The sequence below is a fragment of the Aythya ferina genome (assembly GCF_964211825.1).
Source record: "Aythya ferina genome assembly, chromosome: 1".
NCBI classification, from domain to species: Eukaryota; Metazoa; Chordata; class Aves; order Anseriformes; family Anatidae; genus Aythya; species Aythya ferina.
The window spans coordinates 156,855,794-156,871,101 of NC_140296.1; the positions used below are offsets into that span (position 1 = coordinate 156,855,794).

The following is a 15,308-nucleotide window of genomic DNA, read 5'->3' on the forward strand; positions in this document are numbered from 1 at the left end:
TCACAGAGGCAGAGTACCTGCAGCCCGCTGTTACCAAAACCTTGCCCCGTAAAACCTATGATAATTAAATTACTGTGATAATTAAATTAAATGTTCTAGCGTTCTACTTAGTTTAATAGAACATTCTATTAAAAGTTAATATTAAGTTTAGAATTTATATATTTCTTATAACATAAATCTTAACATGTGGTACTCATCTTTAAAGTTAAAAGGGCCAGAGCCTCAGATGATAAAAACTGGCATGCCTTCAATTTGAATTGCTCCATCCACTGGTATGTGAAAAGTTTCTCTATATTTTGCATGTATATCAATGGAATTTTAGACAGTCTAACAATCTTTTCCAGCATCACAGTTTCCTTCTTTCTTACTTAAAGAATTCAGTCAGAGCTTCTCTTTGATGCTGTTCCCAGTAAAACAATCTCCTAGCATATAATACAAAATCCACTATATTAATGCAAAACTGCTCATTAATTTAAAGAGACTTTGAATCATGATGTGCATTGGAACATGCTGAGGTAAAACACAACACCTTACAAAAATTAATATGTTTTCCTTTTTCCTACAACTTTATTTATTTATTTGTTTGTTAAAAAAATGCCTCTGGGTCGGGGCAATCCCAAACATGAGCACAGACTGGGAGAAGAAGTCATTGAGAGTAGCCTTGCAGAGAGGGACTTGAGTGTTCTGGTAGATGAAATGATTGACATGAGCTGGTAGTGTGCACTTGAAGCCCAGAAGGCCAACTGCATCCTGGGCTGCATCAAGAGAGGAGGGGCCAGCATGTCAATAAAGGTGATTGTCCCCCTCTGCTCTGCCCTTGTGAGGCCCCACTTGGAGTAGTGCGTCCAGGTCTGGGGTCCCCAGCACAAAAAGATGTTGATCTGTTAGAGCAGGTCCAGAGGAGGGCCACAAAGGTGATCAAGGGGCACCTCTCCTATGAAGAAAGGCTGAGAGAGCTGGAGCTGTTCATCTCCAGGGCAATCCTTATTGAAGCTTTTCAATACTTAAAGGTGGCTTATAAAAAAGATGGAGTGTAACCTTTTTGCTCAATCGGATATTGACAGGACAAGGAGGAATAGATCTAAACTAAAAGAGGGGAGATTTAGATTAGAGGTTAGGAGGAAATTCTTCACTCAGAGGGTGATGAGGCACTGGAATAGGTTGCCCAGAGAAGTTGTGGATGTTCCATCCCTGGAGGTGTTCAAGGCCAGGTTAGTTGAGGCCCTGAGCAAACTGGGTGAGCAGTCACCCACTGAGCAAAGTGGGTGACATCCTTGCCTATAGCAGGGGGGCTGGAACTAGATTTTCTTTGAAGTCCCTTCCAACCCAAGCCGTTCTGTGATCCTATAATATCTAAATATCCCGCAACCCCAGATAAAGGCAATCAAAGTTTATGGTGTGAACAGAAATGAACACAATTCCTTCAAAGTCCAGTTTAGCGCACTAAAAGCAAGAAAAACCTTCCTCTATTACCTGTTTTGAAGAAATCTCATTAAGATCTGAATGATATTTACCTTTTGTTTTATGTGTTAGGAAGAACAATTCTGATTGAGCAACAATGTTAATAGAAATCATATGCAAACTAAAAGGAACTTTTAAAGAGCAAGCTCAAAATCTAAGTGTTTGGGGCAAATTGCGAGCAATTAGGAACTGAAGCTCAGTGCATGGATATAGTTCTGGATCAACCTCATTAAAAACAATTAACAGAATGTGAAACCTATCATCATGTTCTGCTATGTATCGTCATCACTTGTCCTAAAGTTGCCAAATAACCTACTGAGAGATCTTTAAAACAACTTAAAAGACTAATGTTATATTATTGGTAAACTTTTAACCTGTATTACAAGTGACAGGTTTTTGTTTGTTTGTTTGTTTTTCAGGAGATGAGAAGATGGGAAGAACAATCTCTGATATGAAGTATTGGAAACCAGTTACAATGTTTTTCTGAGGGAGCCCAGTAAAACAAATTTTAATATAACTAACTGGAGAAAACATGCTAGCTTGAACCTAGTTTAGGAGTAAATAATAAAGAAATACATACATAAAATAGATAGTAAGATAGTGACACAAACCAATATTAAGATCTAGAGAAGAATGGTTTTCAGCAGAGTTCAAGAGATCTCTCATGTACAAGCAAATGCATTCTGTCTGTCTCTAATTTAGGCAAAGGAAAAAAGAAGTTAAAGAAAAGACAAAAATTACCGACAGCTTGTAACTAAGTAATATAGGTAGAAATAACGAACCTTAGAACAAGAAAAATATCACTGGTAGTTCATTTTGAGAGTGACTTGTTTACCTCAGCATTTCATTATCTCCAAGTATTATTTTCTATAAAAAACAACTGTGTGCATATCTTAACATCCATGCATTTACAGATAGCACATTCATGTAGTACTAGAACAGGTTATTTTTCTCACCCTATATACTGTATATCCTTATCATAAATACTATATATAAATACTGCATATTTATTTGTATTATAAATAAACCTTGACTATAAGCCAACATACAAAATAATGCTGGTTTTCAAAATAATTAGTTATTCCATGTTGTGAGGACATAGATAACATTGTTTTAGGATTGTACTTTCAAAACTATATTTACTTCCTTGGGAAAAATCACAGTACAAACTTTGGCCACAGCTTAGATTTTTTTTAAATTAATTTTCTGTCTGTGAGACATTAATTCCCCACCTCTATATTCTGGCTCCAAAACAGGTTTAATGAACCAAAAAGAAAGAATAAATAAATAAATAAATAAATAAATTAGTAATTAAATAAATATCCAGCTCTTAAAGACCAGGACAAATCATGGAGGAGATCATGAAGGGCATGTCTGGGAAAATGGTATCCAAGTTATACTTAAAAAGGAATTTTTCCATCCTGTTCTGGATGATCTTGCCTCCTTATTTACACTGTTTTAATAACCTGACATAACGTATCTGAAGAAAACAGATTTACCTTACAACACTATTTGCATTCTTAAGAGTAAGAGTAATTGTTATTACTCTTGAGATAACAAGTAAGAGTAATTGTTATTACTCTTGCTATTTATTATTCTGCATTGAACTCAGTATTTCAACCAACATCTTGGGCTATGTCTTTTATCAGCATAATTAATAAAGACAGTTCTGTCCAAAGTTAGTAAATAAGCAATATTAATCAATCACACTCTTTGCCAAGAATATATTTCATGGATTCCATTCAATTTCAGGGAAATTTTATCTATTTCAATTCACCATACTTTTCACTTTATTTATTTTATTTTCAAAAATCTCAGAGAGTTAGCAATTCTATGTGCTTTAAAATTTCTTTCAAAGAAGCTTTTGAAAAAATTGTCCTTTACAATTTCTTTCAAAGAAGCCGAAGATACATGATCTTAGATGACTGACTTTTTAACGCTACTACCATTCTGTTTTTACTTCTAACAGTGATTGCATCTGATTATAACTTCAAAATAGGCATATTTAACTTTTTTGAAGTTCATGGATATTCCATATTTTCACTTTCCATTTAATGTCTCCAATTTTGATGGGATTGTTTTTCTGTCTGTGGAAAAGTATAGCTTATTCTTATATTCTTATACTTATGAATATCTTAAGTATATTCTTATGAGGCTAATTAAAAGATGACCATTCCAGGGGAAATATATTTTCTCCGGTGACTGTGAACACCTATATTGTATTAATTTGATATATTAAAGTTATTACATCTACAGTATCATTTGAAGTTGGCTATGCCTGCAATAAGTGAAAACTTTGGAATTGGAAATGAAAACACATGATTAATGATATACACCAACTTTTTTAATTATATAAGGAGCATTCTTATTTTGATCAGTTGTTTCTCCTTGAAACTAGATTTTTGTGGCACTTGTACCCAGGCCATTCTATGATTCTTTAACTCTGTCATGTACAATACTGAGTGGGAATGATGTTACAATTTGTCAGAATTCCTACATACAATGAACATAAATATTCCTTTTGTCCATCCTCTGGCTAATTTTTTCAACATTATTTCAGGAGCCACTCACTTCAAAAATTCTTCTGGTAGTTTATCTACCTAAAGTGTTTTCAAAAAAAAAAAAAAAAAATCACATCAGCACATCAGCTCTTCCCTTGAAATGCATTGTTCTGTCATTCTGTCATTTGACAACGTGCAGAATGCATGTTAGGTGCAGAATATTCTTGATTGATGGTGAGCTCTCCATCCTAGTTGATATCACTCAGTTCAAAATACATATTTTTTGTATTATGAGAGTTGGTAATAGAAAAACTTTCTTTGTAGGAAGCATGGTTGGAAAACCCAAATTTCAGTTTTTATGAATCTTAAATTCCACTTGGTGTTCAGCCTTCCATTGCTCTGAATTACTACTATTCTTTTCAGTCATTTGTATGTTACATTCTGGTGTCCTCCCTATTTCATTATTCACTGATTTCCTGTCTGTGTGTGGTGGGTTAACCTTGGCTAGTTGCCAGGTGCCCTCCAAGCCACTCTCTCTCTCCCTCTCGTCATAGGGGCAGGAAGAGAAAATCTGATGAAAAAGCTCAAATAAGGACAGGGAGATGGCTCATCAAATATGATCATGGGCAAAACAGACTCAACTTGGAGAAAAATAATTTAATTTAATTATATAGTAATTTAAAAGAAAAAATATTATAGAATACTATACAATTATTTTAGAATTATATAATTATAGAATAAAAAACAAAACTAAACCAAAACTAAACAAATGTGTATTTTGATCAGTTAATAAAACTTTGTCTCTGCCACTTTCTTTCTCACACTTTTCCTCTGCTCCCACATGTCTCTTTCTCATAGTCTGGAGCTCTTTAAGAATATGTATAAACTATAATGTTTTCAGTGTGCAATACGTCCAATTCAAATCAATAATAACTATAAGTAAGTAATAAGTACCTAGTCAATTATATGTAATATATATATATATGATACTACATATGCATTTATGTAGTGATTTTTTAATGTAATTGAAATCACAGACAACCTAAATTTTATTTCTATCTACAGGTGATGAAACTGTGGTGCATATTTACCTAAATTCTGTGTTATTTCAATTAATGCAATCTGCACTTGAGGGATATTTTTTTTTATCTTTGACATATGAAATATTAATATATCTGTCTTAATGGGTATAGAGATTGAAAGAAATGCTAACATATGTAAAAATGAAGAAGGCTAGAAAAATCTAAGCATTAAATCCTTTTAAAATAGTTTTTTTGGAAGTATCTCACTTTTTCTTCAGCCCAATTAAGTAAGATGAATCATTTATCATCATTGATTGTATCAACAATGCTTTCAAAATGATGGAATGCCAGGACTAAAACAGCTTGTGCAATATGTCATCATCTCACTATTCTGATTGAACATTAAATAGCATAGGAGAAATTAAGGTTTCTATTTTCAAGGTCTATACGCTTATATGAAGAGAATTAAGGTTTCTATTTTCTTCTACAAGGTCACAGAACTATTTCTTACGTATAGAATGTGAGTTGAAAAATAATTTACATAATTTGGAGGATTAAAAGCAAAATGATAGGTGAAAATGCTAATACCAGTATAATATTGAAGTATATTTAATATTTATTATTAAAAATATTTAATAATATCTAATATTAGCCCATTGAGCACAATAGTGAGCACACTGTGAATTCTGACATGCATTATATACTGCCCAGTTCACATCAATGCATACTGCCCATCTATGAGTACACACTCTCTACTCTGTATCTTTTCAAATACAGGAGAGTTATTTTAAAAATTACACTACTATTTGCCTGCATTTTTATATACTTGAACAAGTCGCATATAAGACAAAATATTTTAAGACTGTAAGAAAATTCTGAGTTGGTTGTGATCACTATCTAGACCCCTCTCTTTTCCAGTGGTGTAAAGAGTCAGTATTTGTGACTGTTACAGTAGGCAACCCATTTTTTTCCAGTATCAGTGGAGTTTGTGGTCTCATGTGAGAGGATATATATTTTTGTCTTGAGTAATGTTGAAGAATGTGTTTTCCACTCTTGCAGGTATCATTAAGGGGAGCACTGTGTTTATGGTATCTTTTTGCAGTGATTGGACCATTTCTATTGACACAGGTGAGAAAGCTCATAATAATCTCTTACATCTTTCGATGATCATGTAGGCACAGCATTTCTGAAGAGATCACACACTTTTTCTAATACACCAATTTGCTATGAAGGTGTAAAAATCCCATCACATTTTGGAAAGCAAATGTAATGCCAGTAAAATTATGTAATTTGCATTAAAAAAAAATCATATTTCAGAAAACTCAAAAATAAACTTTTTTATTAGAGATATTATTTCTGTTGTTAAAAGAAAAGGTTTTGCTTTGTTTTTACTTTTTAAGTACAATTGTTCAGAGGATTATTTTGCCATAAAATAGACTGAGAATGTCTTCGATACATTTTTTTGTATTGTATTTTCTTGGATCACAGCTGCACACTGTTTTATACCTCTGTGGGAAGCTTCACGTAGTGTCAGTGTTTGAAAGGTTAATGGCATTTACTGCATTACTAACCTATTCTTCAAACCACTGATTAGCATTGAAATTGATTCCCAACTCCTCATGGTTGAAAGAGCATTAATCTAGTCTCTTCTATTAAAAATGTTACAGGTTTCTCATGTTACCAGGTGATAACACATCATTAGTTTGACTGCTTCCATTGTTCTGTCCTTCATTAGAACACCTATAAATGTGAGCAGTAAGTAAATCCTCAGAATCTTCATTCAAAAAGAAAATTTATAGTAAGTTGTCATTAAGTGCATTTGGAATGTGAAGGGCAAGTATTTTTTGTAACTGTTAGCTACCCAGAAGTATGGATACCAACATTAAGTACTGGTCACAGAGAGAAATTATTATTGTTCTAAAAATTGTAAATGCAGAAACTGAGATAGATAGGTAGGTAGGTACATAGGTAGGTAGGTAGGTAGGTAGGTATGTAGGTAGATAGATAGATAGATAGATAGATAGAAAGATAAAATATTCCTCAACGAGACCAAACTGAGTCACATTCTTTCATTGAATGAATATAAACCCTGATTCACTTGGTAAAAAAAATTGATTGAATTTCTATAAATATATTAAAGCAAAAAAGAAAAAATACACAGAAATCAAATGAAGTAAAAGATGAATTAAAAACAAATTGAAGCTATATGTTAAAAAAAAAAAATCCTGAAATTAAAGATGAGAAAACTCTTATATTTACCCCAAACTCTGCAATTTTCAGACAAAAGAAAACATCATCTGTTGAGACAGGAAAGATGAACAATGAACCACAAAGAAGGAGAAAAAACAGTATATGGTAGAAATATACTGCTTTAACAACACATTTTAATCACTTGTTATGTTATTTGAATTCCTGTTATATCCATAGATACATTTGGATATATAAAATAAAAAATATAAGGCAGTATTTTAACATTTTAGATTCATAATTTCTGGTAGCAGATATCTGAAATAATCCTGAGAAATGTTGCTTATTGTTATTTGCATGGAAAGAAGAGAAATGTACAGGCAGAAAGACAGACAGATAAAATTTCTTAGCAGATGGTGGCTTAGATGTTAGAGAAAGTAATGAGTAGCTGAGAAAGAGGTGGTATCTCAGGGGGTTTGCTAAGAGAATGAAAATTAAGCAGATGGTTTCCATTCTCACCCACAGCTAAGGTATTACAGTAATATTATTTCATCACAATTCTATAGCTGAAACAGTACTATTCATTCTTTCTTCTTTTTTTCTTTTTTTTTTTTTATGACTTTGCAAAGAGCAGAATAAAATAAATTCTACCTTGCTGATGGCCATAGAACTTTCTGTTTTTAATACCTAATACTAAAATTATCAGATATTATTGCTTTCAGATTTGCATATTTTCAGTAAGGATTAAAAATGTATGCAGATTTCTTAGATAAACTAGTAGAAGAATAAAAATAAATAAATAAATAAAAATAAAAATAAAAATAAAAAAAAATAAAAATAAAAATAATAATAAAAAAGATTGGACCACATCAGAAATTTCCATAAATATTTTCTGTGATGATGCTTTTGGTAAAATCATTTCCAATTTCCTAGACTAACTCTATTGTTGATTTTTTAGCAAATATGAACTACTTAATGCAAGCACTTTTATTGAGATACAGCTCAAAAGATTAGAACAAGCATAAGAAAACTGTCTTTTACAGTCATTGATGTAAAATGATCATCTACTTTTGTAGTTGAATTCTAGACGATCATATTTGCAAAGTTCAGGATAGCATTGGTGTATACTAATAAATGAAAACCTATAGCAATAGTTCTCAATTCATACTCATCCTGAATTCCCTTTAAGAAACTTTAACTTGTATGACTCATTAGGTTCTTCAATGCTGCCAATCTAGCAAATCCTTAACATATTGCAGAGTTCTAACAATAGCAACCTAAATATTAAAATAGTCACTTTTGAAGTAATAAGAGATTCAAATTGCTCCAGCAGGAGAAAGATCAATTATTATGTTGCAGAACCTTAAAATAGGTATTCTTGCTTTTATTTCAGATATTGGTGGTGGTCAGGGAAATTTGACTGACAGCTTTATTGCTGGCTCAAGACTAGAGGAAAGAATTAAAAATAAAGAAGGACTTCTTTTAACTTCTGCAAGCAGATTTCATAATATGGTTATTATGGCAGCTCTGAGCAATAAATGCACTTAATGATTTCTTTAAGCTCCATGAACTAAATCTAAGAAAGGGAATAATGAATCAATGTAGTAGTGATGCAACATCCTGTTTTCAAATATCTTGTCCTTGGAACTTTATTGAAAATGCATCTTATCTGCGTAAATGAACTACGAAATGTCTAGAGTTAAGAACAGAATTCAAAAGAGCCCCCATTTTGAACAAGATGCCATAGGATACAGAATATACTATGAAGATTCTAAAGCTAGACAAAAAGAAACGGGACATATTTTCAACTCTGAACTCTGTTGTGTAATGTGCCTTTTTTATAAGCACAGAGTGCTTTTGTGCATCTGGAAACTTAAGTAACTTGTGCCCATTCTTAAATGGACATTTTAGATTTAAGTTGTATTTCTTCCTTTGTTCCTATTTTACAATTCTCCCTTTGTCTACAACCCTGTAGAGGTTAAGGTGCTCATAGTAATGTAAGAAACCTAAGCCCAATTTCTTCCACCTCATGGGATTTGAAATCCCATAAGGGGAAACAAAACCAAATAAAACAAAACTAGAGTAAGAAATGACTTAAACTGGGAAGAAGACAATGCAAAACTAAGTGAAGCTCTATTGCACTGCAGTTATGGCATTCAGTGCATAAAGTGTCCCTGACCTTATTTTCTTATACAATTATTATTATGTAGTTTATGTTGACTATCTATCTATCTAAGTGCATATATATTTGTTGGAAGAGAAGGGATGCAGGACTTACACTGTGCTAGAGGTCTTCTAGGACTTACAGAAGTGAGTGTGCTCTCTCCCATAGTTGGTACAAGTTGGCCACTTGTACCAAGAAGAATATGAAACTGTTCCTTCCATAAATAGCTACATCCTAAATCTGGAACCCAGTGCCTGCACAATTCTTCAGAAGTGAAAAATACCAGTAGCTGGAGGCCAAAATGCATGATTCATCCTCTTACAAGAATAAGCACTAGGTAGAAGAGCCTTTTTCCTTCAGGAATACACACTTGTATTTGTGTAATACTCCTTGTCCCAGAGTATTGTAGTTTTTGGTAGTTCCCACAAGAAGGATGACTCTTGTGAGATAAAGACCTAGAGAGATATGATGGGTTAACCTTGTCTGGCCACTAGGTGCTCATCAAACCATTCTCTCACTCCTCCTCCTCAGCATGAAGAGGTTACTTCAGAAACCAAACAATAATGAATGCCCCCACCCCTCCTTTCCCTTAGCTTTTATTGCTAAGCATGATATCATGTAGTGTCGAATATCCCTGTGACCAGTTTGGGTCAACTGTCTCAGCTACATCCCCTCCCAGCCTCTTGCTCACTCCCAGTCTTGTGGACCCTGGGGAGGAGAGAGATACAACCTTGACACTGTATGAACACTGCAATAGCCAAAACATTTGTGCATTATCAACATTGTTCTAGCTATAAATGCAAAGCACAGCACTATATGGACTACTAAAAGTAAAGTTAACCCAATCCTAGCCAAACCCGCTACAAGGGGGTTACATTAGCCTCATCTCAATCCTCGAGAAGGTGAAGGAACAGCTAATCCTGAACAGCATGAGGTACAAGAATCTCTTCATCACTGACCAACCTGGTAAGCTTATATAATAAAGTGATGGATGAGGGGAGACCAGTGGATATTGTCTACCTGGACTTCAGTAAGTTCTTTAATTCTCTCTTCCATAAGATCCTCACAACTTTCAGATGTATGGGCTGGGTCGGCAGACAGTGAGGTGGATCAAAAACTGACTGAATGGCAAGGTCCTGATGGTGGTTATCAGTGGCACGAATAATGAATGTCCCATCCCCCATTCCTCCTTTCCCTTATCTTTTATTGGAGGACAGAAACTAGGAATGAGTGATATGACCCCAGGGATCAATACTGGATCCACTTCCGTTTAACATCTTCATTTATGATTTGAGTGGTGGAGCCAAGGGTACCCTCAGCATGATTGCTGATGACACAAAACTGGAGGGAGTCACTGATGGACCAGATGGTTGTACTGCCATCCAAAGAGATCTTTCCCCTCTATTCAGCACTGTTGAGGCTACATTGGGTGTACTGTGTCCAGTTTGGGGCTCCCCAGTACAAAAGACATGGACACACTGGACTTCTGTAGAGCCATGATGATGATGAAGGGACTGGAAAAATAAAAAAAAAAAATAAAAAAAATAGGCACATCTACAAGGAAAGGCTGAGAGAACTGGGACTGCTGACTCTGAGAAAAGAGAAGGCTTGGGGGGAAACCATCAACTTATACTAATACCTGAAACAAGAATACAATGAAGATGGAGACATTTTCCAATGCTGTCAAGTGACAGAACAAGAGGCAACGGGCACAAACTGGAGCACAGGAGATTCTGTCTGAACATCAGGAAATGTTTTTTTGTTTTGAGGGTGACTGAGCACTGGCAAAACTTGCCCAGAGAGGCTGTGACATCTCCTTCCTAGTAGATCTTCAAAAGCCATCTGAGCATGGTCCTGACCAACATTCTCTAGGTCACCCTGCTTGAGCAGGACTAGAGTTGGGCTAGATGACATCCAGAGGTCCCATCCAACCTCAGCCATTCTGTTATTTTATGATGGAGAGTGCTTAAATTTAGCACAGTTTGGCAAATACAGTCCTCTTGGCTGGATTAAGTTTTAATGGCCTTCTGTCAGGAGAGAAAATTGAAGAAAGCTTTTCACATTAGTATGCTATACAAAAGGGAGAGAAGTATCCCCACAAATTTGAACAATTTCTGACAGTTAGGTACAGGGCCAGTCAATAGCAGTCTGGAAAGACTTCCAAGTTCAGCCCATAAAGAACATCTTAAGCTGTTAAGAACACCCTAATACTCATAAAAATAGATTTGAAATTGTGGTCTGTAGTCCTAGCTATAGATTAAACTACTTGTGGGTAAGTGCTGAAGCAGAATTTTCAGCACCTAGGAAGGTACTGAAAGAGAGTCACAAAGAGGCAAAAGTGATGCACTTTTCTAAATTAAATATCCCACATAGACAGTCACTCCTTAGTCCTTGGCATAAATAAAAAAGAAAGGAAAGAAAGAACCTAGTGTTACATGCCCAATACTGAATGTTCAGTGGTAAGAGGAACATTTTGAATTCCATCATTAGAGGGGGTTAACAACACCTGGCACAAATTTTGATGTTGCATAAAAGTCTGGTAGATTACAATTTCTGCTAAGCATTGATTGTTAAAACAACAGCATAAGGTACAAAGTAATTCTTAATACTGTATGAAGTAACAGCAGTGTTAATACAAATGTCTTTAACAACAACAACAAACCTAAATTGTTTAACCACTTTATTGATCAATAAAATAGTACTTCTGTAATGTAAGAGATGTACTTCCACTTTTTTTTTTTTTTTCTCAGTAAAATAAATAACCTTACTGTGTACTGGGCAGGGTCAGAGATTGTCAAAGAGTGCAGCTGCTGAGAGAGAAATAAAATAGATTTTCTACCTAAGGACTGTTTCATTATGCCAGACAACACTTTGTATTGATTCTTCTCTATTTATTTCTAATTTTGTTGTCCCTGATTGAGCTGAGCTCTAAATCTTATGATGGCTTACATGCTGTTAGGATGCAGCAATGTTGTGCGAAGTACAAGGTAGCAATGTTCTTATTTTAAGTTCTAATTTAGTCTGATTTACAACAAATTAGGCTTTCTAAACTAGTATTTTAGTACTTAGAGACCATTGGTTTCATGTTTTCTATAATATGGGTAGAAATTTCTGTACTGAGAAGTCGCTGAAGGTTTTTGTTAGCTTCACAAGGGCCTTGGTAATGGCCTAATCATTTTTTAAAAGTAATTTGATGCTTTTCATTTTTTATGACAATTAAAAAAAAAAAAAAAAGCATAATGTCAGATTTCAGTAGTTTATGGGAAATAGAAAAGGACTATGTAACTTTTTATTAGCCTTTTCTTGATATAAAATAAATTATGAATTACAGTAAATTTCATTTATAAAATTACTTTTGGCCACTATTTTTATAGAGCAGAAGTCCATTTCCTTACGAGTGATGATTTATCAAGAACAGGAGTGGAAAAACAGGTTCCTAGTCAGGGGAGACACACTGACAAAAGATCCAATTGCATGATAATTCTATGTTTTAAGAAAGTGTCCAGAAAGGAAAAATAGAATATATTAATAAGTGTAAAGGAGCTGTATTCCCATCAGTGCCATCAATATTACACAATACACTTTCTTGGCAAAATACATCCCTCTTGCTCATGCAATGTATCCAGCTACATAAATGAAAGAAAATAAATTGCAAGCATTTCTTAATGAGCTATGAATTTCCAAAAGAAAAAAAGAGTTAAAAAAAAATAGGGAAATTATGTGTAAAACGTATAATCTCCAATCTAGTAAATTTCATTTATTTTATTGTAGATGATACAGATGATCACTTTGAGATTCAAAGACCGCTAGCTAGTATTTTATGAAACTAGTTGGCATCTTTAAAAATTGCTCTCAAAATGAGAGAAATAAAACCTTCTCAGGGAGGGAGGAGGAGATAACAGAAAGCATTCTCACTTACCTATGTTAACAATTTTTAACCAGTTTTGCAGTGATGCATTTACACCTCTTCATGTATCTGAATAAAGGCTTTTTGTTTTGGGAGATGTATTATAATGAGAAGTATATTTAGATCTTAAAACAGGATTTAACTAGTTCTTAAATGTAGAGATTCATATTTTGTCTAATTGATGCTCCAAAAATTATTTGCTAATCATGTTCTCAATGTCTTCAATCACACAAAGATAATTCTGGAAGAACGTAGTCTCTTAGTAGATAGTCTAAAGAGAAAATCTCTGTCCCTCTGTTGTCATATTTTCATTGTGCATGACTTGGTAAATAGCTTTTGCAAATGAAATAAGTGAAATTGTAAAAATGTGTATATATATATATTGTTTTGCTTTGTGCCTTTCTGTCATCCTTACACTGGTTAGAAATGTAATTTTATTTTATTTATTTATTTATTTATTTTTACAGTCATGACTTACAAACCAGCAAAACTCTGAAGCATGGTTTTGGCATAGATTTGGCCTTTGAGCCAAAGCTACCCTTTGAGTAGCCCACTTAACTGAGTTTGGAAGAAAATCCATTCTAGTATCTGGCTCTTTATATGAAATTGGCTAATGGTTAATTTATCCACTTAGATGTCCACATTTTACTCTAATGAAAGTTCGGATAGAGTGGCAATCCGCTTTTGTATATCCATCCCATGGTATGTGGTTGGCCACAAATAAGAAGAGAGCTGTCTGCAGAGCCTGGAAGCTAGCTTGAGTTCAGGCTGCCTATCAACACCAGTTGTCTTTGAAGAACTGTGGTCAAAGTTTCTCTGAGAAACCCTGTCTCTCACAAGCTGACAATAAGCATGCATATGTTTCTATGATGAGATGTAATAGGCATCAAAAGTGCCATTGTCCCTTTTTGCCTTAAATTCTGCAAAAGGGAAAGGGAAGGGGAAGGGGAAATAAAAGAGGAAGGGGAAAGGGAAAGGAAAAAGTTTCTGGTGGAGCAGAAAATATAAAGTAAATAAAGTAAAAGAAACTCAATAATTGTAGAATATGTCAGCATTTCAAAGTTATGAGTGAGTAGTGCCTAGGATCAGAAGAGATTATACTACAATTTTATTTTGTTTTTGCTTAATGGAGGCACTGCATTTCATCTGTTCTACAGAACTAGTGAGATTTGTCCAAACTCCAACCACAGCTTTTTGGAGATATTCTGTACCTTTTAGACGCAAGTAGCTGAAGCTTTGGCTTGGATGTTGACTATCAAATTCAGCAATTTCATAAAACAAAATAACTATGTGATATTTAAAAAAATAGCTATTTTAGAAATAGTTTGTTAGACTATACATTGCAAGGTATCACACAAGGAAAAGCAATTTGATATTGTCAGACAAAGACAAAAGGTAAAGATATAAACATTCCTCTCTATTTTCTACTCTCATCTATAAGTTAAAAGAGAGAAGTTGCTAAATTCTATTTGTATCTGTAACCTGTATTTAATCATGCCATTTTTGTCCACTGCATAAAAAGATGTATAATGCCTTCTGCAGCCCTCAAAGTGTATACATCAGCTGCTGTGTAAACACAAGAGAATTCAAAGAGGAGTAGAGACCCAAGCAAAAAGTGGGTTTCTTGCATGATTTTCTATCTGTGTGAGGCAATATTCTTGAAAAGCAATACTCTTACTAGGCAGAATTCAGCTAGTTTTACCTAATTTCAACTCAATTTCCTGATCATCATTTCTACATTTGATTTACACACACAAGCTGTCTTTTAAGGAACCCTTCGACCAATATAAATCTGCACAGCTTTAGTGGTATCCACAAAAGAATATGAGGAATATGAAGAAAATTAATATTCAATATATTCTTCAGTACTGATAATAATGTGATATTTTCTTCATGTAAAAAACAACATCCATAAAACTAGAATTTTTGAAGGATTTCCCTTGAAATCCAAGCAACTTTTCTTTAAGTTTAAGTTTTTCTAACAGTACCAAAAAGAAAAATACATCTACTATGTTCTTCCTTCCTCCCTTCCTTCCTTCCTCCCTCCCTCCCTCCCTCCCTCCCTT

At 34.1% G+C, this 15,308-nt stretch overlaps 1 protein-coding gene across 8 annotated transcripts in view; it reads left to right on the forward strand.

Annotated features, from left to right (window-relative positions):
- LOC311430722 (uncharacterized protein) overlaps positions 1-15,308 on the forward strand; it is a 65,412-nt gene that overhangs the window by 46,841 nt on the left and 3,263 nt on the right. For all 8 annotated transcript variants that reach the window (XR_014688977.1, XR_014688978.1, XR_014688979.1 and 5 more), the window contains one exon: positions 1,881-6,112. The gene's annotated coding sequence lies outside the window, so the exon portion shown is untranslated. The remainder of the gene's footprint in view (positions 1-1,880; positions 6,113-15,308) is intronic.